This window comes from Sus scrofa, chromosome 2, assembly GCF_000003025.6.
Source record: "Sus scrofa isolate TJ Tabasco breed Duroc chromosome 2, Sscrofa11.1, whole genome shotgun sequence".
NCBI classification, from domain to species: Eukaryota; Metazoa; Chordata; class Mammalia; order Artiodactyla; family Suidae; genus Sus; species Sus scrofa.
In genome coordinates, this window is record NC_010444.4 from 132,110,504 (window position 1) to 132,138,390 (window position 27,887).

At 38.0% G+C, this 27,887-nt stretch overlaps 1 long non-coding RNA gene across 1 annotated transcript in view; it reads left to right on the forward strand.

Annotated features, from left to right (window-relative positions):
• Positions 1–27,887, forward strand: part of LOC102163451 — a 146,238-nt gene that overhangs the window by 112,485 nt on the left and 5,866 nt on the right. Inside the window, exons 3-4 of the long non-coding RNA XR_301982.3 lie at positions 2,025–2,079; positions 15,455–15,586. This is a non-coding gene — a long non-coding RNA (uncharacterized LOC102163451). The remainder of the gene's footprint in view (positions 1–2,024; positions 2,080–15,454; positions 15,587–27,887) is intronic.

The window sequence follows — 27,887 nt, forward strand, 5'->3', positions numbered from 1 at the left end:
GAAAATTTATGCTTAGAGAAATTAGTCAGAGAAAGACAAATACCATATGATATCACTTATATGTGAATCTAAAAAGTGAACAAACAAATGTATATAGCACAACAGAAACAGACTCATAGATACAGAAAACAAATGGTTACCAGAGGGAAGAGTGAAGGGGGGAGGGGCAAGATAGGGGCATGGGCTTAAGCGATACAAACTACTATGTATAAAATAGATAAGTAGCAGGGATATATTGTATAGCACAGGGAAATATAGCCATTATCTTATAATAACTTTTAATGGAGTATAATCTTTAAAAGTACTGAATCACTATGCTGTACACCTCAAACTAATATAATATTGTAAATCAAATATACTTCAATGAAAATATAATAAAGCAAACAGTTCTCATCTACTATTTCCATTCAATCTATATTATTTAAATGTATTCTATGAATTGATATTAGAGCTGTGATAGGTGAAAGACTTGTAGAAGGAAAAAACATGGTCACTGCTATCTAAAACCCCAACTAAGGGGAATTTCCACACACTTAAAAAATAAGGGATTTAAGCTCTCTATAACAAATGCCAAAACAGTACAGCTGGTATAGAGAACAGTATGGAAGTACATTAGAAATCTCTACACAGAACTACCATATGACCTAGCAATCCCACTCTTGGGCATATATCTGGACAAAACTTTCCTTAAAAAAGACACATGCACCTGCATGTTCATTGCAGCACTATTCACAATAGCTGAGACATGGAAACAACCCAAATGTCCATTGACAGACGATTGAATTAGGAAGATGTGGTATATATACGCAATGGAATACTACTCACCCATAAAAAAGAATGACATAATGCCATTTACAGCAACATGGATGGAACTAGAGACTCGCATACTGAGTGAAATAAGTCAGAAAGAGAAAGATAAATACCATATGATATTGTTTATAACTGGAATCTAATATATAGCACATATGAATGTTTCCACAGAAAAGAAAATCGTAGACTTGGAGAATAGACTTATAGCTGCCGGGGGGGAGAGGGAGGGAGTGGGAGGGATCGGGAGCTTGGGGTTAATGGATGCAAACTGTTGCTCTTGGAATGGATTCTCAGTGAGATCCTGCTGTGTAGCATTGAGAATTATGTCTAGATACTTACATTGCAACACAACAATGGGAGGAAAAAATTAGGTATACATGTATGTATAACTTGGTCCCCATGCTGTACAGCAGAAAAAAATAAATTAAAAAAATAAATAAAAATAGATGAAATTCAAGAGACAATTGTGAATTGAAATACTGAGCAGATATTAAAGAATGCTTTTTTTTTTTAAATGCCGAAACAAAGTTATTTGAAGAATATAAAGAAACAATCTGGGAAGGGGAAGTAATCATTGCTCAGGGAATCTTGTCAGACTCCTAAAATAGAGCAGTTCGGCTGGCTTTTAACCAGAAGGGTGGGTAGGATTGGACCAGTAACGGTGTGGCATTAGGGAAGATGGCAGAGGAAAGCTGCCACAAGAAGTGAAAAACTTCGGGCAGGGCATGTTCTGAGGACAAAAAAGTAAATTGGTGTGGGGTTCTTTGTTCTACAATTCATTTTGTTTTCTCCTTTTGCACATCATAATTCAGTAAACTGTGAAGCAGCCATATAGGATTTTGCCACACCACTCTGTGTGTGTACTCATGCCTCACAGAATGATTATCTAGGGTTTTATGAATCTGAAGCTCTTGCATTTTGTCCATTTTTCAGCAGGACTATAAGGACCTGTTCTTTTATGTTGCTCCATGTCTTCAAGTGTCTCTGTTGTGTTGGTTTGGGTGTTGGATCCCTGGTTTCTAAGAAGAGCTTAAAGACATGGCTCATGCATGGTGTGGCACAGCAAATGTTCTCACAACGTATGTGGTCTTATAGAACCTGTTCTGCAAGCTTCCACATTTCAGTTTTATGAATAAATGTATTTTAAAAAATCATTACTATAACATTTGTCATTTTAAATCTGCCAAGTATAATGGAATCTTTCTCCGTTCTAGGGAAGAAACAGAGCAATGAAGATATTCATCACACAATTTGAATGAACAGTGACTGGTAAGTTAATTTCCTTTCACTGAGAAACTTGGACTTTGTTGCTAGAATATTCTATTTGGAGCATGAATCCCACAAATCACTGAACCATTGATTTTAATACTAAATTTATTTTAAAACAACTTTCAGGGAGTTCCCATCATGGCTCAGTGGTAACAAACCCAACTAGTTTCCTTGAGGACGTGGGTTTGATCCCTGGCCTCGATCAGTGGGTTAAGGACCTTGAGGTGGGCTGTGGTGTGGGTCACAAACGCAGCTTGGATCCTGCATTGCTGTGGCTGTGGCATAGGCTGGTAGCTGCAGCTCCAATTTGACCCCTAGCCTGGGAACTTCCATATGCCATGGGTGCAGCCCTAAAAAGACTAATAAAATACTTTTAATGTTTTACATTGTTGATTCAACACTCTTAGGAAGATAAGTAAAGTGTATATTCATCACTTGCATTTTAGAGATTGTATAAAAAGAAAGAAGTACACATCCAAAGGGACACATACAATGTTTTTTAAAAAACTCTACAAATTCACTTTTATTCTATGGAAATTTTCAAATTGAAGTATTTCTTTCAGTCAAATCCACCTACAAGCATAAATTCTAGGTATTAATAGATATGTGGATCATGTTAAATTTGATATAAAAGTATATATTTATCACCTGTCCACCTGTAATTCTGGATCAGTGAGTGCTTCCTTCTCTGGGCTCTATAAGATAACACTCAGAATTCATTGTTTTGTTCTGGTTAATTTTCCTATTTTTGCTATGTCAGGAGCTCTCACAGGGCCTTTATGTGTGGTAGGCACTCACTAAATCTTGATTGTCTGCTAGCACTATAACACAAGAAGCCTTACAAGAACAGATGAACTTTCCAGAAATCACTACAAGCCTATATCATTGTCTTATCTGTAAACACCAAGTTTACTGACAAAATCATCTTTATATCATCTTAAATGACAAATATGTCTCATACTTGGTTTCTTTCTATTCTGAGGAAAGTCCATATATATAGTGATTTCCTGAAGCTTCCTAACATTGACTAGTAAAATCTGTTCCATATTTCCACAAGCAATATTGGTCCATGTGATTTTTTTTTATTACTCAGTGAATTTATTACATTCATAGTTGTACAATGATCATCACAATCCAATTTTATAGGATTTCCATCCCACAACCCCAGCACATCCCCCCACCCCCCAAACTGTTTCCTTTGGAGACCATAAGTTTTTCAAAGTCTTTGAGTCAGTATCTGTTCTGCAAAGTTCAGTCTGTCCTTTTTTCAGATTCCACATGTCAGTGAAAGCATTTGAGGTTGGTGTCTCATTGTATGGCTGACTTCACTTAGCATGATAATTTCTAGATCCATCCATGTTGCTAAAAATGCCATTATTTCTTTCCTTTTAATGGCTGAGTAATATTCCATTGTGTATATGTACCACATCTTCTGGATCCACTCCTCTGTCGATGGACATTTAGGTTGTTTCCATGTCTTGGCTGTTGAAAATAGTGCTGCAATGAACATCAGAATACATTTGTCTTTGCGAGTCATGGTTTTCTCTGGATAGATGCCGAGGAGTGGAATTGCTGGATCAAATGGGAGTTCTATTTTTAGGTTTCTGAGGAATCTCCATACTGCTTTCCACAGAGGTTGCACCAATTTACAATCCCACCAACAGTGTAATAATGTTCCTTTTTCTCCACACCCTCTCTAGAACTTATTGTTTGTAGACTTTTTGATGATGGCCATTCTGGCTGGTATAAGGTGATACCTCATAGTGGTTTTGATTTTCATTTCTCTAATAGTAAGTGATGTTGAACAACTTTTCATGTGTTTTTTGGCCATCTGTATGTCTTCTTTAGAGAACTGTCTGTTTAGATCTTCTGCCCATTTTTTGATGGGGTTGTTTGTTTTTTTGGTATTGAGCTGCAGAAGGTATAAATCTTCAAACATGTTGTCTTCCAAAAACCTCTAGAGGTTCGCCCCATCAACTTCACAACTCCTACCTCAGTTAATTTTGATGGAAATCACCTGTTGCATAGAACATTCCTGTTTTTAGCATGAAAAGTTCCAAGTGTCAAGGTCCCTAACTCTCAATCTTGGGCAAACCAGTGCGGTTGTCACCATAAGTATTCTCCACTTCTGTAAATATTTAAAAGCATGTATCTCTGAAAGATAAGGAATCTTAAAAACAAAAGCAGTATCACTAGCATACCTAAAAATCCTTACTATCATCAAAGAGCCCACCAGTGTTCCCTTTCTCTAATTGTCATGTATTACTTAAAACAATTTGTTTTCGGATTAGGATCCACCCAAGGTACATAAATTGTGATTGGTTGATGAGTCTCTTAAGTTTTTTTCAGTTTATTATTTTGTTTCTAATATGTAGAGTCTCACTCCCTCATCTCATTCTTCCTCCCTCTCACCTTCCTTTACTCCTAGATTTTATTAAAGAAAGAGGTTGTTTATCTTGTTCAGTACCTCACAGTCTGTATTTTGCTGATTGCATTTTCATGGTACAATTTAGTATGTTCCACTCATGCTTATTTATCTTCTAATAAGCTTATTTATCTTCTTAAAAAAATTCTAATTAGATGCGGTGTCTTGGCCACATTCAAGTTATAGTTTGTTGAGAGAGGGAGGCCTACATCAAGTGGTATGGATTTCCATTAGTCCTGGTTTCCTGATGACATCAGCCATTCATTAAATTGCCTGGATATATGTGTGATCTTTGGTCTAAACAAATCAATGGAAAAATATTTCAAGAGTACTTAAAAATTACATAGGTCTTATAATTATTGTTCTTTCCATCTAGTATTCCCCATTTCTACCTGGCGTGAAAGGTGGAAATTGTCACATATTTTGCTTCCAACCAATTCCATTGCAAGTTTAGTAAGCCTATTTCTTACATGCATTACCACTTTAAAGGGGAATTCTTAGGCTGAAAAAAAAGCAACCCTGCCCCAAATGAAGTTATACTAGTTGGAGGAGGAAAGGCTTGCAGAGTGTAGCCTTGTTTTGTGTCCCTTCTAATTGCACCTGATAAACAGTCATTCAGGGGACTTTGTCATTTATTTTATAGGAATATTTCATTTATTAATGATATTCATCATTGTGGTATATTGTATATATTGCAAATATTTTTCCCACTGTCTATTTTTTTTAATTTTGGGGTGATTTTGGCCTTTGGAGGTTTTCAATTTTGATTTTGCTATCTATTATAATATTCTTTTGAACTTTCTTCATTTCCTTTCTTCCTTAACAATGATTAAAGATTGGTAATTGTTCTGAGTTTGAGTTTTTCTGGATCATGCTCAGTTTCTATATGCAACTTTAATAAATTAGTAGTTCACATCAAGACTTTTCATTCTCTGTCCTTGAACAAATGCTGAAGTACCAGATTCATTAACTTAATGAGGTTACATTAATCACTTGGAGAAAACAGCCAGCTCCGAAGGCAACAGTCCAAAGGAGGAAATAGCACGATGAAGTCAAACAGGTTTAATCGTGAGTGCTGGCTTAGATCTGTTGGTGGTGAGACCTGAAATATAATGCCATGAATATTTTTAACTATGTTTTTATCTGGGTTTAGGGAGAAAGAAAACTCTGATTAAGTAATTATATCAACAATAGGATTGGGAGAGGGGAGCAATAATACAGTTGCCTTTTGTTTTCTGATCTTTTTCAAAACTAGTTCTTTACTAAGCTCATCTTGATCGTTTAAATCCATTTCCTGAGATTACCACCATACGTTTAGGTGTATTGAAGAATGAAAAGGTATGATGGTCGCTTTACTCATTTTAACATATAAATTAACTTTTGAAAAATAGAGTCTGGATGCCAAACATTATTGATTGATGCATTTTAAAAATTTCTATAGGAATTCCTTGGCACATTGATATAACATTCTAGAACCAACATAAAGTTGAGAGAATTCTTACTGAGGAAATATCCAGCTCATGTATGGGTACCTCTTGAAAAAAATAAGTCCATTTCATTATAGTGAATGCACGAAACTAGCCAACAGGAATCTTAATCACTGAGCTTTATCACATGTGAATGCCAAAATAGTTACCAAGTTAAGTGTAATGAAAATTGCCAGAGTCATAATAATGGTTCTTCAGAAAATCTGGGGACTGCCCAGCTTTTTTAGGATCCATAGTCACCCTCCCAACTGTCTTTTCGGAATTAGAAATCTACCAACCTCTATTATGTTAATATTTATTATTTAGCTACTTTTCTCTCTTTTCACCCTTTATGTCTTTGTCTTAGGTTTATGTTCCCCTGCCAACCAATAACATGTTCTTTCCCAGGAAGGTCTTTTTGGCTTGTTCTTAGATGTGGATTCTGTTTACTCCCATCCGCTGCTACTTATTGGTCTCTTTCTCCTCTCATGTTCTGTTCTCACCAAGCAAATGACCTCTGGCTATTTATTTACAGTTCAGATTATCAAGAGAAAGGAAGACTCTAATTTTTAGGCAGCCTTTTCCAAGCTATTGATTGACCACTCTTGAGTTACAGGCCAATTATAAAGTAATTGTGTTTATCACCAGAGAGGTAGCACCCTTATGACACTGTCATGTCAACTTACACAAAAAGAAATCCTAGCTTTCAGTGTACTATACACTGAATATTTCAGAATATTGAATTCTACTTTAAAATGTGCATGAGTTTACAGTTGGTAAAATAGAGATGAAAAAATGTTCACCTTCTGAGATTATAAATAACTAGTAGCACAATTTGTTAGGTAGAAGCTGATTCATAGGATTTACTCAATAAAGACAAGTACTTAGTAGACTATTACTCTTAAATATAGTAAGGAGTGGACAGTATTCCACTGTAAGAATATGTCATATTCTTTATCCACTCATCTATTGATGGATATTTGGGTTGTTTCAGCATCTTGGCTGTTGTGAATAATGGCAGTGTTGATCTTTCTTGCGGATCCTCATTTTAATTCCTTTGGATAAATACCCAGAAGTGGGATTGCCAGATCATAGGGTAGCTCTATTTTTAATTTTTGAGGAAATTCCATACTGTTTTCCATAGTGGCTGCACCATCTTACATTCCCAGCAACAGTGGACAAGGGATCCAATTTCTCCATATCCTTACAAACACTTTTTATCTATTTGCAGCAACGTGGATGAACCTGAAGGAAATTATGCTGCATGAATTAAGTTGGTCTCAGAAGGACAGATACTATCATTCCACTGATAGGAGGTGTCTAAAATAGTCACCCTCATAGAAGGAGAGACCAGAATGGTGGTTGCCAGGTCTAAGGGGAGGGGGAGATGGGCAGGTGTCGTTCAATGGGCATAAACGTTTGTTCTTCAGGATGGGTAAGTTCTGGAGAAGTGCTATGCCACACAGTGCCTTTAGTTAACAATACCTTTTGTACATTTAAATAGTTAAGAGGGTAGAGCCCATGTTAAGTGTTTTGATAACAGCAAAAGAAGTACAAGGAAATGTTCAGAGGTGAGGAACATGCTTATGATCATCTCAGTTGTAGTGATGATTTCGCAGGTGTTCAAATTCACCAAATTGTATATATTAAATAAGTGCAGTTTTGTATATCGGTTATACCTTCAATGCAAAAAAGAAAGGAATGAACAAGTCAAAAGATACCTAATATTCATGAGGCCCCTGGGTACAAAATATTTCTGATATACTGAATATTGAAAATATACTAAATATACATGAAATAAATGAAGCACTCAAAAATCATGAGTCCTTAATTTGGACGCGCATCGGTGTCACTCATTCTGGCTCCAAATACAAATAAAACCCAAAACTATTTAGGAGGTAAATTGACAATTTGTAGCTCTGACCAGGAACTTGTCTCTGTGACTCTTTACAAAAGCAGGTTATGTCATTAGTCCAGGATATGTTCCATCTATAAGCCCTTTTGCTCAAACCTAAACTCTGATATGAGTAACCGCATTACCAGCAAGGATAGCAGAGGTAGAAGAGAGAAAGGACATATGAAGATGGACTCCTTTTATCCTACTTGTACACTGTCCTATGTGGGTTAACCTCCTCTGTCTCCTTCCCCTTGCTTCTCATTGTGTGTGCTAAATGGAATTTGAGCATTTTACTTTGGTCTGTGAGCCTTTCTCTCTGTGACCTTCTAGGATAACTCTTGGTACTCTACTTGGAGGCTGTCATTGCATCAGGATACTTTCCCATGCAACACTTGACTTATCCAAGACTCATACATACTACATCTTGGCTTTAGGTTTGTGCTTAATATTAACTAAATGGAGTATAATGGTAAGAAGAAATAAAATAACAAGTCTACTCAAAACCAGAGGGAGAGCCTTGGAAGTAATGGAATTTAACACTCACCTCTTCATATTCTTTACAATATGAACTAGAAAAATGACTCATACAGCTGGTTGTATTTAAGTTGTCTGTTCCATTAGTAAGAATGTACAGCTTCTAATCAAGATCTCTTCCCAATATTTATTTAATTCAAATTCGTTACTCTTTGTAACCTTCAAAAGATTGTTGTTATTATCATTATACTATATCATTACTGCAGTCAAATGTGCTTGATAAACCTAATTATTTTCACCATCTCCATTGTTCATAGACTCCCCCAAAGTCCCAGAGTTAGTTTAAAAGCAACATGGATTCATAGTTTTTTTGTGTTTCCATGAACAGTAGAAAACTGACAGAACACTGTAAACCAGCTATAATGGAAAAAAATAAAAATTATTATATATATAATCATTATATATATTATATATATATAAAAGAACATGGATTAATAGCACTTCTCCTGACTCAGTCTTACTTTTCCTATTCTAGCCTTCCATTGTCCTTAAAGTTGGAACAAATATTTAGGTTCCTGCCTCTGGTTTCTATATACCCTGTATTAGTTTCCTATGGAAGCCATAGCAAATTACCACAAAGTTAGTGGATTGTAACAACACAAATTTACTCTGTATTTTGTAACCTGTAGTGTTAGGAGTCCTACACAGGTCTTGCTGAGCCAGAATCAAGGTGTCAGAAGGGCTGGTTCCTTTCTAGAGAAGGAATGGGATCTGCAGCAATCTGCAGCTTGGGCCACATGATTCGGTGGAACTTTGTGGTGTTGGAGGTATCACTAATGGAAAGAAGCTGTCTAGAGTTTATAGCAACCCTCACTGGGAGAATCCGAATAAAGCCCTGTGAGATTCTAGATCACAGTTATGTCATCTGCAATGAGAACTATACGTCTTTTGAGAAACAACCACTGGCTTGTTAGTGGGCCGTGAATAAGGACATGAAGTGAGAATGTGGCCAGAACTGCCTATTAAGTAAGAGCTGGATCTTGTCAGACTCACCAGCTCATAAGTTGGGCAGATCCATTAATAGCTCATCATGACGTGAAAGAGATATATCTAGGATCAAGCCTGAGGAGTGCCAGGGAACGTAAGAAAGCTCCATGAGAAGTAACCTAGTCCCCATGCGGCCCCCGCCATTGTCGTTCCAGCATCTCTCACTCAGATCATGCCTAAGGTTGTCTGAGGCTTAAGTTCGTATATAGGTTCACAATGTATGGGGTGCTGAATTACCATCGAATTCAGGGGTGACCTGAGACAATGGAGACAATAGAAAGAGAAACTCTCTTAACCAGCAGAGTTTCAGATGATAAATCTAGTCATCTACACTGTGGAGAAAGAAAGAGGGGCCTAAAGTTAGAATATATAAAGATTAATTGGCAGTGATCAATGCTTTGAATGGTTAACAGGGACCTGGAAGGGGAAAAATGATGAAGCAGAAAGAAGGGAGTCACAAGGAGATACGAGGTAGAAGAAAATGAGTGAAATATGAGACGAGCTGTATGGTGTGAATATTGTTATAACCTCTGCTAATGCCCAGGAGAGAACACCCCTCATAGAAGAGGCAAGAATTTAAAATGACTTGGCCAGGGACTTCAACCCACCTCTTTCACCAGCTACTCTAGTTCTGCTACGACGGGCACATGAATAAAGTGGCCTTCATGGCTGAGGTTGAGGCAGTGTTTGCTTTTGCTGGATGATCTACCTAAAGCCAAAGTCAAAGGTCCAAAAAGCCAACACTAAAGACCAAATTGGGAGTTCCTGTCGTGACTCAGAAGGTTAAGAGCCTGACTAGTATCCATGAGGATGCAGGTTCGATCCCTGGTATCTCCTCAGTGGGTTAAGAGTCCTGCGTTTCTGTGAGCTGTGGTGTAGGTTGCAGATGCAGCTTGGATCCCACATTACTGTGGCTGTGGCGTAGGCCAGCAGCTGCAGTTCCAATTTGACCCCTAGCCCAGAAACATCCATAAGCTGCAGATGTGGCCTTAAAAAGAGAAAAAAATAAATATAAAAAATAAAAACATAAAGACCAACATTAAATCCCCATTTTGGCACCATTCTCTGAGGAAACCAATTGCTCAATTGATACTATGTTGCCTACTCTTTACCTGTCTCATCCTGGAAAGGCCAGCAATTTGTTCCCAGAAGAATAGATAAGTGTTCCGTTGGGGTTTGCCTTTTCCTATGCAAAGGGTCTCAGCTAACACTACTATTTGAAGTTTTGTGGAATGATGAATGCCCTAGAATGGGACCTCACATTATATTGCATCAAACCAAGAGACCAGCTTTATAGCAAAGATGGTATTTTATTTATTTATTTATTTTATTTTAGAACTTCCTGGGCAAGGGGTTGAATCGGAGATACAGCTTCCGTCCTACGGCCCAGCCACAGCCACATTGGATTGCAACCTACACTGCAGCTTGCAGAAACGCAGGAACCTTAACCAACTGAGAGAGGCCAGGGATCAAACCCAATCCTCATGGATACTAGTCGGGTTCTTAACCTGCTAAGCCACAACAGGAAGTCCAAAGGACATATTTTCTTACCTGGAACATACATCATCATATGGCCTATCATCTTGTAAGAAGACTCAGCTAAAATGTCTTGGTAAATTGCTAAAGTCCAAATATAAACTAGCATCGAGTGTGTGGCTCCAAGGGGCTACTGTTTTTCCTTTCCTGAACCCCAGCAGGTATTCAAAGGAAACACTGAGGGGATTTCTGAGAACATTCCTTAGTAATGTCAACTGAGACATTTCCTACCTCTAAGATAACAAACACTTAGTAAAAATGATGGTGGAATGCAGCTGAAAGAGCTGTAAGACATAGATTATCCTCAGGGCGCAGACACAGAGACGTACTCCCTGGTGTACTAGCCCACACCTAAACAAGAGGTTTAACTAAAGGAATATGAAGCAGTGGGCACACTGAGGTTAAACGTGGCAATACCAAATTTCAAAGCCAACATTTGACTAGATGAGCACAAATCCCATACTGAAAGTGTCAAAGAAGGGAATGCATGCTCATCTCCAAGCATGAGTTAAACTTGCTCAGAATCTACGGTGCCGGAGTTCCCGTGGTGGCGCAATGGTTAACGAATCCGACTAGAAACCATGAGGTTGTGGGTTCGGTCCCTGCACTTGCTCAGTGGGTTAACGATCCGGCATTGCCGTGAGCTGTGGTGTAGGTTGCAGACGCGGCTCGGATCTCGCGTTGCTGTGGCTCTGGCGTAGGCCGGTGGCTACAGCTGCGATTCGACCCCTAGCCTGGGAACCTCCATATGCCATGGGAGTGACCCAAGAAATGGCAAAAAGGCAAAAAAAAAAAAAAAAAAAAAAGAATCTATGGTGCCATACAGTATGCCCAGTTTCCAACAAAAATTATAAGACATTTGGAAAGTCAATAATAAACAAAGGCTGACGATACAAAGTAATTATTAGAACCAGCCTTGAATATGGCCCAGATGGTAGAACTGACACAAAATTTAAAATAACTATGAATAGGAGTTCCCACAAAGGCTCACTCATAATGAACACGAATAGTATCCATGAGGACTTGGGTTCAATCCCCGGCCTCGCTCAATGGGTTAAGGATCCAGAGTTGCCATGAGCTGTGGTGTAGGTCACAGACTTGGCTTGGATCCTGCATTGCTGTGGTGGAGACAGGCAGCTGTGGCTCTGATTGGACCCCTAGTCTGGGAACTTCCATGTGTCTCAGGTACCGCCCTTTAAAAAACAAAACAAAACAACAAAATAAAAAACTATGAATAATATGTTAAAGACTTTAATGAAAAAGTTAGACAACATACAAGAACAGGTGAGTAATTTTTTCTTTTCTTTTTTTTTTTTTTTGCTTTTCAGTACCACACCTGTGGCATATGGAAGTTTCCAGTCTAGGGGTCAAATCGGAGCTGCAGCTGCCAGCCTACCCCACAACCACAGCAGCATGGGATCCAATTAGCATAGGCAACCTACACCACAACTCACAGCACTCCAGACCCTTAACCCACTGAGCAAGGCCTGAGATTGAACCTGCATCCTCATGGATACTAGTCAGGTTCATAACCCACTGAGCCACAAGGGTAATTTTAGCATAGAGCTGGAAACTATAGGAAAGAGTCAAATGGAAATACTGGACGTCAAAAACATAGTAACAGATGAGGAAGTTTTCTGTATACTTCATTTTTCAGATCTCTGAAAATAAAATTCATTTGTTATTTAGCCCATAACTTTACACTTCTGACAATGATTTGACCAATCAAGTGTTTTAAACTTAACTTTACTTCTTTTGAATTGCTTGAGTAAAAACAATCAGAAAATAAATAAAAACAAACAAATCCAATAGAAGTTACTTATCTGATTCAACGAGTTTTAGTGTGTGCATGTAAATGTATCATTAAACTGATGTCATCAAATTAAAACAGCTGAATTAATTTCTGCATAAACCACTAATTTTCAGATAGATGGGTTTCAGTGTAAAGGTGAGAAAGGGCTTTGTGTTTGAAACCAAGAATGCTAATTATTCTAGAAATTTCTGCATATCCAACACACATGCAAACTTTCAGGCAATAACAATTTTCTATTTCAGATTAGACTAAACTGCCTAGTGAATTCCATTAAATTGGTTTGTTCTGTGGGAACACAACACTGTGTGATATAAAACAGCCCCCAACAATTTACGAAATTGCTTTTTCATTAAGCTGTATTTTGAAAAGTATGAATGATCAGTTAAAGCATTTCTCCTTAGCACAATGCACATGAGATCAAGCAAATCTTGAGTGGCAATCCAATTAGCATTCTGTTGAATAGTGCTATTTAAAAAATAATTCTCATACAAATTCTACCCACAGGTACTGCTGTTAATAATGATATTTATTATTTGTTGAGTGCTGGCAATGAGCAGACACAGTCCCTACCCTGGGGGCTTGTAAAAGAAACTAGACAGCCAAGGAAATCTGAATAAACTATGCCAGTTAGTGCGAGGCTTTGCAGCTTAGATCCGTCTATAAATTTCTCTTCCTTTTCTCTTTATTCCTCCCTCTTTATTCTTGTAAAACACCGTATATCAACTAAATATATTACTGAAATTTTTTTCCGATTTCTCACTGATCGTTTACATTTAACAAGTTGAATCTTAATTTATAATTCATAAAGTTCTTTAGCACCAAGTACACATCTCTGAAAGTCCCTCATAGCTCTTCACGGAGAATTTGAGATTAGATCCATAAATATTTGCATTATAATAAAAATATTTTAAGTATTAAAATTATTTTTCCTTATCTTCAGAGAAGGGGGCTATTTTGGTTAGATAAGGACGAGAATAAGGAAGCAAGACCTGTTAGCGCCATACTATTTATTCGTAGCTGTTTGGTGTCATTGTTGTACCTAACAAGTTTTCTCTTCTGTCTTTGAGCCTTTACACGTGGATTTTGTGCTAAAGCAAGGTTTCCTTAAATATTTTTTAAAAGCTTTTGAAGTAATATATTTGAAGTAACACACACATGCACATATATTTAAATAAATCTTTTATGTAAGTTTGTAAATATAGTATAGAATTACACATTGAACATTTGGAAATCATGAGTTTAATGTGATATAAATTAACTGTTTAGCTCAACAGAAATACATTGTTGCTTTCACAAAGACAACAACACCATTTTTCACAAAGCATTTTAAAACAAAAATCAAGATCTAGCACATTTATGTATGCTTTTGAGATGGAAAACCAGTTTATAATCTAGCTTGAATTTTTATAAGAGTTTATTTATCCTGTGATAATATTTGAAAGGCTTTCCAGAAACAGGAAGACATAAGTTTCTGGTTCTAATTTAAATAGTCATATGATATGTGACCTTAATGTAGTAAGAGGTATTCTGGCCAGAGTAGTTTCTTCTATGGATCAAGTGTATTTTTGTTAAATTGTAAAAATTTAAAACAAATGTCTCCCAAGCTGGAAAAAAAAAACCTCAAGGGCATCATCAGTCATAGGTTTAAAACACATGCCCAAATAATTAACAGCTAAATCATAGTAGAAAAAAAATAAGAGCTTTTCCTGAACAATTTGTGGTATTATTTAAAGTCTTCTCTTAGAAGGCAATTGTTGGAGAATGACTTATTTTCTCTTTGCACTTTCACTCAATAAACATTAATGAGTCAATTATGGAAAAGTAGAAATAAAGCAAAACAGAGAAGCATTGACCACTTTGAATTGTGAGTTTTTCCCTTTAAAAATTTTTTAGGGAATTTTTAAAAAGGTACAGAGAATTCAATGACACAGTAGAAAACATTATGAAAAGTTTCTCTCTAGTTCTGCCCCACTAACCTACATTCTCTTTCCTTTGATGTATTTCAACCGCTCGTTGTATGCTCTGCCATTCCTCTCTGCATATTCATGCAAATATATACTCCCTCTGTATATCAAAGCAAATACTATGCCCATTACATTGATTTTTTAAATTTTTATAATATATACCTTTTTTTACATATCAGGAGAAAATTGTAAAAATTTAAAACAAATGTCTCCCAAGCTGGAAAAAAGGAAGATGAGGAGTTCCCATTATGGCTCAATGGAAACGAATCTGACTAGCATCCATGAGGGCACAAGTTTGATCCCTGGCCTTGCTCAGTGGGTTAAGTATCCAGCATTGCCACAAGCTGTGGTGTAGGTTACAGACACAACTCAGATCTGACGTTGCTGTGGCTGTGGTGCAGGCGGGCAGCTATAGCTCCAGTTCCACCCCTAGCCTGGGAAGCTCCATATGCTGAGGTCCTAAAAAAGAAAAAAAAAAAATGTAAGATGAGCCCAGGAGTTCCCTTGTGGCCTGGATGGGTTAAAGGTACAGCGTTGTCACCGCAGCAGCTTGGGTCAATGTTGTGGTGTGGGTTTGATCCCTGACCTGGGAAATTGCGCATGCCCAGTATGGCGGGCGGGGGGCGGGGTGGGGAGGTAAAATGAGTCGTAAATCATTCCATCATTTGCCTAAACGATGGACATGGATGTTGTCTTCCAGTTTAGAGCAGCTATAAACAGTGGTGCTTAAACATCTTTGTCTTGTGTCCTCAGGTGTCTGGGCTCTTCTCCAGCATGGTTTTTCTCAAGTAGGATTGCAGGATCAACAGAATGTGCCCTAAAGTTTGCTGAAGATGACCAGTTCCAGTTCCAAAAAGTGCTTCACATCCACTCTCATAAGCAAAGGTAAGACTGATCCTACCTCTCACATTTCACCTGCACTGACTTTTATCACTCTTTTTATTTTAGGGCATTAAAAAAAGATCAAAATGAGACCTTTTGTCATAATTTTCATTACTCTCCCCAGTGGTGAAGTTGAGCAATTTTTCATTCAATTTTTCCCATTTGCATTTCCTCTTGTCTCAGTGATTTATTCTATTCTTTGCCCATTTTTTCTTTCCAACTGCTGGTTTTCTTCTAAAGTTTATTTTTAGGAGCTCTTTTGTGTTAGGAATAGGAACCTTTTGTGTACCCAGTGTTTTTTTTTTTCCCTAAATTATATTTTATAATACATTTTTAAAAGTGAATTCAAATTTTTTAATGACTTTTAGCCTTTCTGTGTTGTTTCAAAATGCTTCCCCAACTGAAGATTATTCAAATTGCCCCAGGAACTAAAATGATATTTTTCTGCTGATATATTAGAGAATCGGCACTTGTAGAGGCTGGATCAACCTTAGTGAGGGAAGTAGATGCTGCAAGTTAACAATTAGCTTTTCTACATGCCCCCAATGCTTTTCAGTTATTCTCTCACTGATCAATAGCAAACGTGTGCATAAAGAGGCTGCTGATGTCCTCAGAGATGCTTTTTTGTATAACCCAGGGCCCAGCCCCACTTTCACAGAGGGGGGCATTTGAGGAGCAGTCCTGTGGGATACAGTTATCTTACTCTGGGAAGTTCTTGAACTTCCACTTCAAGAAATTCGTATGCATGGAGTTCTCTGGTGGCTCAGTGAGTTAAGGATCCAGCATTGTTGTTGCTGTGATATTGGTTTGATTCCTGGCCCAGGAACTTCTCTATGCAATGGGCATGGCCAAAAAAAAATCATCCATGTTGTTGTTGTTGTCGTTGTTGTTATTATTATTATTATTATTGGCTCTAACCCCAGCATGCAGAAGTTTTCAGGCTAGGGGTCAAACCCACTCCCCAGCAGTGGCCAGAGCTGCTGCAGTGACAATGCTGGATCCGTAATCTGTTTCACCAACAAGGGAATTCCTACACATAATTCTTTTGATTCCTTCCTTCTTTCTTTCTTTCTTTTTTGCTTTTTAGGGTCACACCTAAGGCATATGGAAGTTCCCAGGCTAGGGGCTGAATCAGAGATGTAGCTGCCAGTCTATGCCATAGCCACAGCAACGCAGGATCCGAGCTGAGTCTGCGACCTACACCACAGCTCACAGCAATGTGGGATCCCCAACCCACTGAGAGAGGCCAGGGATCGAACCTGCATCCTCACAGATACTAGTCAGAGTCATTTCCACAGCACCGTAACAGAAACTCACTACACATAATTCTTATACAGGCTTTTTTCTCACCATTCCTTTAGTCAGAATCCTTCCTCGTGTCTTGCAGCCTTGGAAAACCATTAACCACCATTCATTCATCAGTATAGAAACTTACTTCATGCCATGCCTCTTTCCAGCCAGGTGGGCAGAAAAGGTGTCCTGCTTGAAATTCAGCCCACTGTCCTTCACACCAGCTGCAGAGTTGGTATAACGTTGCAATAGTCCAGTTGTAGTTGGTGCCAGTAAATTACACGTAGAAACCTCTGAGCCAGGGCTGAATTTTTTCTGCTTTAATTTTCAACCAGTCTCAGTGAATGTCCCATGGGAGAGTAGATAAGTTTTGTGGGAGAGACTTGAGTAGCACAGCATGCTCATCTTTTGAGAGAACAGTGAAAAATGAGGCCTTCTGAACCTGCTTGGAGTTAATCCTGTATATGCAAGTTTTAACTGGTGTGAGAGTGTTTCCCGATAAGTTTTGCTAGATTCCTACCTCTCTCCCTTCTTTTCTTCCTTCTATTCTTTTTTTTTTTTTATTGCTTTCTTCCATCTATTAGAAAATACTTACTAAGCAACTGTTATATTCCAGGTATTGCTCTAGAATCTGGAGAGTGGTGGTAAGCAAGACAGACTCATTCCGTTCTTCATTAACCTCCATGTGTAATATCCTGGTACAATGGAATAGCACTTGATTTATCATGGGCAGCAGATGGTTATCTGCTGGACCGCAGTCACATCTTGATCATGGCCTAGGAGAAAGCCAAAAACTTTTGTAAAGAAAGCAACGGTTAGAGTTCCTATTGTGGCTCATCAGGTTAACAACCCGACATCATATACATCAGGATTCAGGTTCGGTCCCTGCCCTTGCTCAGTGGGTTAAGGGTCCAGCACGGCTGCAAGCTAGGGCATAGGTCACAGATGTGGCTCAGATCTGGTGCTCCATGGCGGTGGCATAGGCCTGCAGATGCAGCTCCAATTTGACCCCTAGTCTGGGTACTTCCATAGGCTGCAGGTGAGGCCTTTAAAAAAAAACCAACAGCTCTTTGCAGAGAGGGATGTAACATGGCTTTGGAACCATGATTTTCTAATCCTGTCTTGTCACTGCTCTAGACAGGGATAGCACTCGCATTCCTGATGACCCTCTTACTTTCCTGAGTCTATAGAATAGGAAGGCAGAGCTATTCGCACCCCAGCAAGACCAGTTGGAGAAAATTTGGTTGCTCTGAACCATGCTCAAAGTGTACCATCCTTTCTGTCAACTAGTAAATAGGGTGGAAAGGCGAAGACATACATTTTTTCCAAAATCTGAAGAACACACAGAGGGTTTTTCTTACCAGCGGAGAACAAGGTATGGCAAACAATTTCTTGACTTTGAAAGGGAGTTTTTGACTTGCTCCAAATCCCTGGACTCTCCAAAATGTCACTGAGGTGGTAGGCCCTTAATCTCTCAATCTTTAATATCTGTGCTTTCCACCAAGAATGGCTGCCTCATGGTCTCTGTGTCCCATCAGCAGTGTTATTGTCTAATGAACAAGCATTACATCCCTTGGGGGAATATAATCTTTAACATTCCTGTGGACTAAGTTACAGAAAATATTAGAGAATAGACACAATCTAGGAGAAATTTGTCCTTTGATCTCTTTTAGGTAAATACAAATTGTTTCCATTGCTCTATATTATCAAGGGAACAGTATTACCAAGGCACAAGTTAACTGTTAGAGGCTGCATTTATTTGTACAAGTAAAAAAGCCACATCTAGGAGTTCCCCTTGTGGCTAAGCAGGTTACAAACCTGACTAGTATCTATGAGGATGTGGGTTCAATCCCTGGCTTCACTCAGTGAGTTAAGGATCCTGCATTGCTGTGAGCTGTCGTGTAGGTCACAGACGCCACTCAGATCCCACATTGCTGTGGCTGTGGTGCAGGCCGGCAGCCGTGGCTTCGATTGGACCCCTAGCCTGGGAACTTCCATAGGCCGCAAGTGCAGCCCTAAAAAGGAGAAAAAAGAAAGAAAAAAGTCACATCTTGAAGAGCAGTGAAAAATTGGTTAATTATGCTGCAATCATTTATTACTCTCCAGGGCCTGTCCTCTACACAGGTGAGTTAAATAAGAATAGGGGAAAAAATTCAGCACCTTTGCATCGTCAAAGTCTCTGATGGCAGTACTGATCTCTGCAGTTTCATAGTAATTCAGGGTTACTTTTATTTGTAATTTTGGTTTGGAGGGGATTTCTAGTGGTTTCCAGTTTGTTTATTACCATCATAGAGCCTTACCTTTGGTGTTGGAAACCCCCTGGAGAGATCTGCCAGTTCTCAGTGTCTCTATACCTAGTATGTATGCAGCAAGTGGGAAAAAAAAACCACAGGCTTGTGATGGACATTACTATATTTTCACTAAAATCTACTCCCACCACAACCCCACTCTATGAAATGTTAGGCTGTATTTCCCACCATCCCTTGTATATAGGGAAAATCCTGTAGTCAAAGTTTGCCAAAAGTCTGTGAACAGGTGAGATATATACCATTCTGGGTGCAGCCAGCAAGGTTATGGGACATGGAAGAGCCCCGAGAAGGATGGAGCCTGGGTTCTAATGTATAAGGAGCACCTGCTCAGTCTGTCACCTACCTGAGAAATACATTTCTATTGTGTTTCAGCCATTATGTATTTGGGAGTGCATTTATTACAATGGTCTTATAAATACAGTGTGGATTCAGGATTTCACTGGGGAGACTCAGACCAAAATTTATTTATGATTTTCAGGAGTTCCCACTCTTAATAGGTAAATTGCCATGGATGTGGGGGCCTCAGGTATTGGTGTTTTCTCAGAGCTTGTGTCGAACAATAAGACTCAAAAGACCTGCACATATTCTATTCCCCAAAGTGACACAATCTGAGGCAATAATTACAGGTTCTTTTCTGCCAGGCAGGCAGGATGATTGGCTTACAGACGATGTAATTGTCAGGTCTCCTCAGAGGTGTCTAGACTTTCCTTCATTCAAGGGACTTCAGGCTGTGTATTGTCAGGTCCAGACATTTGCTAAGAATCATCAGACATAGAGGATATTTTTTTTTGTTTGTTTGCTTATATTTTGTTTTTATACTTTTAAAATATAGGTCAAATATCCATTTCATTCCCAAGAATCCTATGATAAGTTAGCCACCACCATAATCTCTGTCAGGCCATTTCGATTATATTACCAGTAATTAGAGCCTTCCCCCTGAGGTCAAGTCCCACTTTGTCACCCAAGGTCCTAGTGGCCCCATTAGAATCAGGGAGCCATTTCACCTGCATCCCACTGCAGCTTCCAAGATCTGATGCTAGTGTATTTTTAGATGAGATAGGGCCGTTCAGGGTGGTATAGCTGTAGACAAGTGTGTATTTTTAGAGATGACACTAGTCCTTCCATGAATTTATTTTCTAGGCCTTGGAGAAAGGAACAACTTCTTGGCCTTTTGGGATCATATCTGTCACCCGACTGAATCCCTCCAGCATTCTAATCTCTGGCCTTTGGATTTCTTCTTCCCAATAAACTGAGGACCTTCTGAAAGTAATAGGAGTTAAAGATGGATTTAGTCCACTCATAGAAGCCCATGGATTCTAGTACATTGCTTACATTGAGAATTTTGGAATTTGGGTCTCTTACTGACCTTGTGTTAGGGCCACTAGAAAGAGTTAACCCATCCCACATTTCTTAAATTCTATGCAGTAAGTATATGGTTGCAGAAAATTCTGCTGTCAGTACATATTTCATTTCAGTAGACTAGAGACAATATTTTCAAGAGAAATCTTGTTGTATGTCATGGACCGAGAGATGCCTTCTGATGAATACCAACAGAATATTCATTGCCTTCAACCCAAGCCCCTACTCCCTGACAGCAGTTTTAAGTCATGAGTCTTGCTTGGAGCAACAGAATTGGATTCCAGTTAGCGTTAGGAGCAAAGAATTTAATACAGTTATGTCATTGTGTAGCTTAAAGAATGGATGGGATAGTTAGAAAACCAGGCTCTGAAAGCAGGCAGAAACTCCAGGAAGCTGGACAGCTGTCATTATTGCCAAGGCTGAACCCCTGGAATAGCTGGTTCGGATGCTCCTACAGCCAGCTCAGGACACTGAACCTACTATTGGCACTTTGGCATCACAGCTATTAGCCACTGCCGTTGAAAGGAATTCTAAATTACGCCTCTTTCCTTTGTGCCGCCTGTTCCAGATCTGCCAGTATGTACAGCCAGTCACCCGAGCCTAGGTCGTGAGTCTGCACCCCGTGGATAAGGGGAGTGAGAACCTGGACTTGGGGTTACTTGATTGGGTATCAGCGACCTTCTGCCCCAGGATGTTTCTCCCTTGACGCATGAAGGGAGGTCAAATGATGGGCATTCATAACCTCAACAGGGCCAAGGCCCACAACACCCTGCTAATATGAAGTTCTGTTTCATGCTAGTGGTTAATTTCCCATCACTAATCAACAAAGGGAGTGTTTTCCAAACTTTTTTTTTTTTTGCTAGTGACATCCTTGTTGTCTCAAAATTATTCTAAAAACCCTTTTTAGCGCCTCTCTTTATCTGTCTCTGTCTCTGACTCTCTCACACACATATACACACACCGCACACATCTTGAGCACTTAAAATAGCCATAGAACTGTAGACCTAAAAGCTGTATCTTAATCTCATCCATGTCCTCCCACTTCTGGCAGGATCACATACAAATGCTGCTATCTTTGATTTCATTCATTCATTGATTCAATAAACATTTATTGAGTGTTTACGAGGTTAGGGCATTTCTTCTAAGATGCAGCCCTTCAAATGATGTTGGAATTAAGCATACTGCTAACCAAAAGATCCTAAATTTTATAGCACAGGATGCTTAAGGCTTTTTGGTAGACACAGTGGTTCTAGTTTTCAGATAATGATTGTTAACAGTGATGGTCTTTGTTACTGAGGAGGATTCAGCTTCACAGAATGCAATGGAAATGTCCAAGAAGGAAGCTCTTGGCCCTAGATCATTACATGTTAGTATTGGATGTGTAAATAATGAGTAAACTCTAAGCGCAAAGAAACTATATACAAGATAGAAGTGGTAAAAAAAAAAAAAAAAAAAAAAAAAGATGAAATTACGGTCTTTTGTAGTTCATGAAGCTGAAGAACTTTATTATGACACACTTTATTGATTTTTTTATTTTAATCCTGGCCTCTCTTACTCTTGAGGGACCTTAAAATGCCTCTTTAGGTAGAATCAATTCCTGTAGTGACTTTTACATGAAATCCAAACAAATCTAGACACCTCAAGCCCTGTGTTGCCCTCAGAAATAAAATGCAAGTTCTATATCTTCCACCCCTCCTTTGATTGGTAAAAGAATTGGTAAAAGAATAGCAATAAAATGTCTATACCCTTTCAACTGCTGAAAAGTTTATATAACATATAGCAAAACTTTGTAATAATCTTTTTTCTTCTTTTATAAGTCTTTTCAAAGTCCATTGATCACAGCATAGAAATTGCCACTACAACATTTCGTCTTACTTTCTCCGAAAGTTCAGTGAAACTCAGTTTTCACAGGATCTTTTCTTCCTTGTTACTTTTTCTTTCCTTCTCAGGTATGCTTTTTCTTCTAACTGTTCTTTGCATTACCTGGATTTGAAAGACTAGTTTTCATGTGATTAACCAAGTGCTTGACCCAAGTGCTGAGCAGTAGGAATTGAGCATGTTTCTTAGAAGGCAAGAGAGAGGAAAAGCTATGTGTATTTATATATTTCATTTTTGTCTGTCATATACTATTATGTTGACATTTGTCAATGTGTTTTTGTTTTATAATAGTCTGAAAGGCACAAAACTAGCAGTGATTATCCCAAGGGAGCAGAATTGTGGGATAGTTGCAGGGATTTGAGCAAAGTTAAATAGTAAAAAATTACAAATAAATACTAGATCACAGAAGACTGTGAGTAGAAAACCAGGTACTATTCTGGCATAAAACAATGAGACCTAACCTGCTACTTATTATATTTGAGGAAGAGAAGAATAGACACGTGTGTAAGAATAAGTAGGAGTCAGAGCTCCTGCCACGGCACAGTGAGTTAAGAATCTGACTGTAGCAGCTCCTGTGGCTGGAGAAGTGTGGGTTTGATCCCAAGCCCTGCACAGTGAGTTAAAGCATCTGGCATTGCAGCAGCTGTGGTGCAGGTCGCAACTGTGGCTTGGATTCTGTTCCTGGCCTGGGATCTTTCATATGCTGCAGGTGCAGCCATTTTAAAAAAGAAAAGAAAGGAAGGACGGAAGGAAGGAAGGAAGGAAGAAAATAAGTAGGAGTTATCTAAGCTCATGTACAAAATGGAAGAGGACCTATTTCAGGCAGAGTTAATAGCACACATAGTCGTGAGGCTGAATAAATCATAATATGTTTTAAGAATTGAGGGAGAACCAAAAGGAAAGAGTAGTATGTGATGAGACTGAAGACATGAAGCAACTCAGATGACACCAGGCCTTTAAGTTATGTGAAGAGGGTTGAATTTTATTCTATGTATGATAGGAAGCCACTGGAGGATTTTAGTTAGGGGATATTACTCTCATTTGAACAAACCACCCTATCTACAGAGTGAAAACTGGAGTGTGGTGTAGACAAAGTGAACACAAGAGACAGGTGAGTTGGTGTTACAGTTACAGATGGGATGGCATCAGGTTATGGCCAGAAGTGTTGGAGAGAGTAAATGAATTTTAAAAAGCTACTTTTAAAATAATCTATGATATGATTGATTTCATGTTGATGACAAAAAAAAAAAAAAAAAAAGAATGAGTCAAGAGTGACTTCCTGGGCTCATGGTTTGAGCATCCAGGTAGATGGGCAGAGGTAGCTCTTACTTACCTGGGGAATCCTATAGGAGAATTCCTATTTCCTACACATATACCTCTTAATGCCTCATAGGGAAGCAGTGAGTATGTCACATATTCATATTGCCTTTCTTTGATTCTTTTATTGAGATATAACATATGCAATGAATTTTTCCAATGTTAAATGTACAATTTAAATGTTTTGAAAAATACAGTCATGTCACCTGTACCGTAATCATGAGACAGAATATTTCCATCACTCAACAAAGTTCTTTCATACCCCTTTGCCCTCTGTGTCTTCAGGCCAGCCCCAGCCCCTGGCACTGATCTCCTTTCTATCACTTTACCTTTTCTAGGCTTTCAAATAAATGGAAGCTTCTTTCACTTAGAATAATGCTTCTGAGATCCATACACATTGTTACTTGAATCAGCAACATATTTGTTGCTGCAAATGTTTGTTCATTTTATTGCCAAGGGAAATTCCCCTAAAAAGGTACAGTAAAATTTGTTTCTCCACTCAGCTGAGGGGCATATTGTTGTCTTTTTCCAGTTTGAGGCTATTATGGGTAAAAAGCTGATGTGAAAATTCCAGTAGTCTTTTGTATATACATGTATCCATTCTTCTTGGTAAATATATTGGAATTGGGTTGCTGAGTTGTATGACAAATGTATATTTAAGAAACATAAGAAGCTGTCAAACTTTTTTCCAAAGTGGCTGTAACCTTTCGCATTTACATCAGTAACGTGTGAGAGGTCTACTTGTTCTTCACCACAGTAAATATTTGGAATTATAGATATTTTAAGTTTTCTTCATTCTAATGTGTGTGTAGCATTAACTGCCTGTGTTTTAATATGTATTAACATTATTTCTTTAGTTACTAATCATGTTGGAGATCCAAATATAAAAATATGATACTTTACCTTACCTCATCTCATCTACCGAAATTATATCAAAATGGATCATGGACTTAAATGTAAAAAGAAAACCTTTAAAACTTCTAGAAGAAAATACTTGAGAAAAGTATTTGATCTTAGGTTATGCAAAAATGTCTAGGAAACCAAAAGAACAAACCATAAAGGATAAATTAATAAATTAGACTTTATCAAAATTTAAAAAATGCTCTTCCAAAGACATTGTTTAGTAAAAGGCAAGCCCCTGACAAGAAGAAAATGTTTACAAAATTATATCTGCTAAAGGATTTTCTCTTTCTCTCCCCCTCATCTTCTTTTCCTCTTTACTGCTTCTGGTTTGCATGGGTTTTGATGAGAAATCTGACGTCACTCTTATGTTTCTCTGCCTCATGTCTTTTCCTCTGGCTGGTTTTGAGATCTTCTATCTCTACTTTGCTTTTAGCAATCTGATCAAGATATGTGTTGCTATATTTTTCATTAGGTATGCTCTGTTTGCATATATATGTTTATAGTTTCCATCAAATCTGAATAATTTTCAGCCTTATTTCTTCAAATAGTTTCTCATCCCACTTCCATTTCTTCTCTCCTTCTACGACTCCAGTTACTCATATGTTGGACCATTTGTTATCCCCATAGCTCACCAATGTTCAAGCCATTTCTTCTTGTATTCTTCTTTCTATGCTTCACTTGGAATTTCTATTGCTCTGTCTTCAAATTCACTAATCTTTTTTTCCTGAAGTGTCTAATCTTTTAATACCATCCAGTGGGTTTTTCATTTAAAATATTGTATTTTTATCTCTAAAATTTCCTGTTGGGTCTTTTTAATTTCCCTCCTCATCAGATTTATGTTCTTCTATCTTCTTGTAAAGTTATAGCATATCTACAATAGCTGTTTTTTTTTTTTTTTTTTTTTTTTTTTTTTTTTTTTTTTTTTGTCTTTTGTTGTTGTTGTTGTTGTTGCTATTTCTTGGGCCGCTCCCGCGGCATATGGAGGTTCCCAGGCTAGGGGTTGAATCGGAGCTGTAGCCACCGGCCTACGCCAGAGCTACAGCAACGTGGGATCCGAGCCGTGTCTGCAGCCTACACCACAGCTCACGGCAACACCAGATTGTTAACCCACTGAGCAAGGGCAGGGATCGAACCCACAACCTCATGGTTCCTAGTCGGATTCGTTAACCACTGCGCCACAACGGGAACTCCTACAATAGCTGTTTTAATGATTGTTTTGGCTCTTTCTATTACTCCGGTATCATGTCTGGATCTATTTTTACTAATTTATTTTCTTTTTTGTTGTGGGAAACATTTTTCTGCTTTTTTTCATATCTGGAATTTTTATTGGCTGCAAAAGAATGAGAATTTTGCATCATTGCTGCTTATTATTATTTCTTTAAATCCAGTGGACTTTATCCTAGTAGACAATTACTTGAAATCATAGGGATCATTTTGAGGCTTACTTTTAAGACTCGTTGGACTAGATTCAATTCAATTTTAATTACAGCAGTGACTTAGTCCCATTAGTAAGCAGATAACTTTCTAAGAGCACCGTCAAATGCCCCTGTCATTATGAAGTTCTTCCACTTCTAGCTGGTGGGAATACACAGAACATGAGGTATTGTTTGGCCTAATGCTTTCTGCTTCCCCCCTCCCACCACCCAGACTATGGTTAGTTTCATTACACATGTGCACAAATCAGAACACAAACAATTACTTTAGAGTTCACTCAGCAAACATACAGAATCTCCTTTCTTTGTGGTAGTTGTAATGATATATCCACAAATTCCTTGATATTCCTCCCATCAAATGGTGGAATTTAGTTCTATTCCTTTAGAGTATGAGTTGGACTTAGTGACCCATGTTGGACAAATAGATTATAGCAGAAGTGATGGGATATCATTTCTGTGGTTAGGCTACCACAACATTGTGGCTTCTTTCTTGGGTGCATTCTCTTATTCTCTCTTGGATAACTCCTCCAAAGGAATCCAGAACTTTCAGGCTCAGTCAGATCATCAGTGACTATAACCTGCAGCTCTAGCCAATAGTTTAGTTGGAGTTTTATGAGAAATTCTGAGCCAGAACTACCCAGATAAGCCTTCCTTCGATTCTTAACACTAAGAGACAGTGTGAGATGATACCTTTTTTTAAATGCTAAGTTTTGGGGTATTGCTATGTAGAGATAGGTAACTAATACATACTTTGGTACTTTAAAGTACATATTGCTGTACCAATAGCTTGAATTGTGAAAATTGCCCTGGTGCTGGGCAGTGGACATTGACAAGAGTATCAGTAAAAACCTAAGATATTCTGAAGAAGCTTTACTTGAGGTTTTATTTAGTTTTTACTTTATTTTGAAATAATTTTGTACTCAGAAAATTTGAAAATATAGTACACATATTTTTATGCATACTTCTTTCAATTTTCATCAATGATAATAACCATAGTATATGATCAAAACCAGGAAATTGACATTGGTGCAATACCATTAAATAAACTACAAATATTTGTTGAATTTCACAAGGGGTGTGTGTGTGTGTGTGTGTGTGTGTGTGTGTGTGGTTCTATCAGATACTATTGTGTATAGATGTGTGTTACCACAACCATGATTAAGATACAAAGCCGTTCCATTATCAAAACAAAATTCCCTTTTGCCACTTATCTATGGATACACACTCTTTCAAACATAATACCTGGCAGCCACTAATATGTTCTCCATCACTATAATGTAGGCATTTCAAGAATAATAAGAATCATACAGCATGCAAATTTTTGAGATTGACTTCTCATTCTGCATAATACTTTTGAAATCTATCCTATAGTTCATTTAATGTATAAGAGTTTCAGTTGATTGTACATCTTGTCAGTGCTTGGAATTGTCACTATTTCGTATTTTAGACATTCTAATAAGCATGTAGTGGTATTTAATCATGGTTTTAATATTCATTTGTCTACTAATTAATGTTTAATACCCTTTCATGTGCTTTTTGGTTCTGTATATACTTGTTTTTCAAGTCTTTTGTTCATTCTATAATTGGATTATTTGTTTTCTTAGTGTTTGAAATACCTTTAAAAATATTCTAAATATAAATCCTTTGTCAGATATGTGATTTTTAAATATCTTCTTCCAGTGTGTGGGCCATCTCTTATCAGGGTCTTTTTTCAGAGAAAAAGTTTTTCATTTTGATAAACTCCAGTCTATCATTTTTAAACAGATTTATTTATTTTTATTTTAAAATTATTATTACTATTATTTTACAGATTCT